The sequence below is a fragment of the Capra hircus genome, chromosome 10 (assembly GCF_001704415.2).
Source record: "Capra hircus breed San Clemente chromosome 10, ASM170441v1, whole genome shotgun sequence".
NCBI lineage: Eukaryota > Metazoa > Chordata > Mammalia > Artiodactyla > Bovidae > Capra > Capra hircus.
The window spans coordinates 9,923,033-9,926,104 of NC_030817.1; the positions used below are offsets into that span (position 1 = coordinate 9,923,033).

A 3,072-nucleotide genomic window follows, 5' to 3' on the forward strand; every position below is an offset into this window, starting at 1 on the left:
CTTACTTCACTCTGTATAATCGGCTCCAGTTTCATCCATCTCATCAGAACTGATTCAAATGAATTCTTTTTAATGGCTGAGTAATACTCCATTGTGTATATGTACCACAGCTTTCTTATCCATTCATCTGCTGATGGACATCTAGGTTGTTTCCATGTCCTGGCTATTATAAACAGTGCTGCAATGAACATTGGGGTACATGTGTCTCTTTCAATTCTGGTTTCCTCGGTGTGTATGCCCAGCAGTGGGATTGCTGGGTCATAAGGTAGTTCTATTTGCAATTTTTTAAGGAATCTCCAGACTGTTCTCCATAGTGGCTGTACTAGTTTGCATTCCCACCAACAGTGTAGGAGGGCTTTGTATTTTAGTCATTTCACGAATGCTCCAGATGGCGCTAGTGGTAAAGAACCTTCCTGCCTAGTGCAGGAGACTTAAGAGACGCAGGCTTGATCCCTGGATCTGGAAGATCCCCTGGAGGAGGGCACGCAACTCACTTCAATATTCTTGCCTAGAGAATCCCATGGACAGAAGAGCCTGGTGGGCTACAGTCCATAGGATTGCAAAGAGTTGGACAAAACCAAAGTGACTTGGCACACATGCACGAGTATCATTTGTCTTTCTGCAATAGACACTGGACTTGGAATCAGAAAACTAATTTTGAGTACTAACTTTGACATAAATTTAATCTTGGGAAAACTGCAAGAAACTTTAACCTTCCATTTTTCCATCTGCCAGATTTGGACACCTATATAAAGCATGATGGTTTTTAGAAATGAACGACATAATTAAAGGAAGTGTCCAGCTGATACCTAGTAAACAGTAGAGGTTTAACGAATGCTTGTAACCTAATATGGAACATAAATCAGGGCAGGGTCCATGTTGTGTACTCTTCTATTTCCCAAAGTGCTGGACATAGCAGACACTTGATAAATATTTGTGAGCAAAAATGAAATATACAGATAAAAATGTTTCTTTGGGTTTTGAAAATTATACATACCGCTATGTGCATGGAATGAAGTGTGAATGAACAGACTGGCCAAATAATATTAAGCAACAGCACACAGCATGTGATCTCAGCACAGAAATGAGCAATCGGGCGAGACAAGTATAGTCTTCTAGGAAGAATTTAACATCCTGCTGATAAAAGTGTAATCTTCAAGATAAATGACAGGCCCAATGCTGCGTGGAGAGATATGTGGTAGGAGAGATTTTCTATCCTCTTCAAAAAAATTTAAATCGAAGTTGAAGCTGGTGATTTCTTAAATGTTATTGACATGAACTCAGGTGAGCATGCCATATTTCACTATTATCACTAAAGATCACTTCTCAATGCAAAGTCATCTGCTGACGATGCAGGAAAAGTAATATTTGTATCGCATATCTGAGAATTTTCAGGGCCAATGGTTTTAGTTTACTCTCTGCTTTAACTATTCACATGAATTGTATTTACTTCAAATGAAAATAAACCTTTCTGTGATGTCACAAAAACAGATTTCTTGAAATCCTTCAGTGATTTTTAGCCACAGAGAAAGACACGGAGTGCTAAGTCCTGATTCCAGTATTGTAATATTTTCTGTATGGCCAGCAAAATTTGAAGTCAGTGAAAAGAAAATGCCCCTTAGAGTCATAAAACAGAAGTATATAAATTCTTTAATATTCTCCATTCTGTCCATTTCAAGAAAACTGAGACCCAACACGAATATGAAACTTTCCAATATTTACAGGACTCATTTGGAACATGGTTCTGACTATCTGATGCATTTAATTCATTCTTTCAGAAAATACTAAGAGTCACCTTGTGACAGGCGTTGTCTAGAAGCTGAAGACAGAGGGAGAAAGAACAACCTCTCGTGAAACGTATACTTTAAAAGAGAGAATCAAACAAGTAAATAAGAGAGTCTTAGATAATGAGAAGTTCAATGAAGGTAACAACTCAGGATGATATATCAGAGAGTGATGTGGATGCCTCTGGAGAAGGAGTGAGTTGTCAGCAAAGAACTCTCCCAAGAGGTCAGCGTGTGAAGGAGCCGGTGGTAACGCGGGTCTCCCCGCTGTTACCAAGGAGTGACGCCGAGCAGACTATCTCGGCGAGACGGGCAGTTTGCTGCGACACCACGCAGGGCGGCGGAGGTAGTGGGAACAAAACCACTGGGGGGTTGGCTGGCTTTTTCGCAGCCGGCGGAGCAAGCTACTCGCACGCGTATTTGGCTGGAGTCCCGCTAATTGGTATGAACCCTCTGTCTCCTTATTTAAATGTGGATCCACGGTATCTCGTACAGGATACAGATAAGTTTTCTACCAACTGGAGCTAATAAAACCCGGGGCAGATTTGAACTGGCCTTCTTTACCATTGGAGGATGTTGTATGACAGGGGCCGCATTTGGGTCGATGAATGGTCTACGGCTAGGATTGAAGGAAACCCAGAACATGGCCTGGTCCAAACCAAGAAATGTACAGATCTTGAATATGGTGACTAGGCAAGGGGCACTTTGGGCCAATACCCTAGGTTCTCCAGCTTTGCTTTATGGTGCATTTGGTGTCATTATCGAGAAAACAAGAGGTGCAGAAGATGACCTTAACACAGTAGCAGCTGGAACTATGACAAGCATGTTGTATAAATGTACAGGCGGCCTTCGAGGGGCAGCACGAGGTGGTCTAGCAGGACTAACGCTTAAGAGCCTCTACGCTCTATACAATAACTGGGAGCACATGAAAGGCTCTGTGCTCCAACAATCACTCTGAAGATTCTGCCAGTTTACAAAGGGAGGACACTTTAGTAGTCAGCCTGATCAGTTTATAAGTCAGTCTGGAGGCATTTACTCTTCTATCTACAACTAATTTGAAAAACTAGAGATTCCAGTGATGAAGATCATGGATGGTTGACCAGGACTGGCGCTCCTTCCAGCCACTACTGAGTTGAAGACAAAACACCCTTTGGCGGCTGAGTGATGTGGTTCTGTTAAGAAGATCTCGCACCTGTTTTTGCTCCCACCCACTTCTGGAAAACCACTTAATCCCAGAATTCAGGCCTGCTTGTCAATACTGTATCAGCCACGTTTGTTCATTTAATGA

General features: G+C 42.1%; 1 pseudogene; it reads left to right on the forward strand.

Moving 5' to 3' along the window:
- LOC102180131 lies at window positions 1,908-2,742 on the forward strand (annotated as a pseudogene).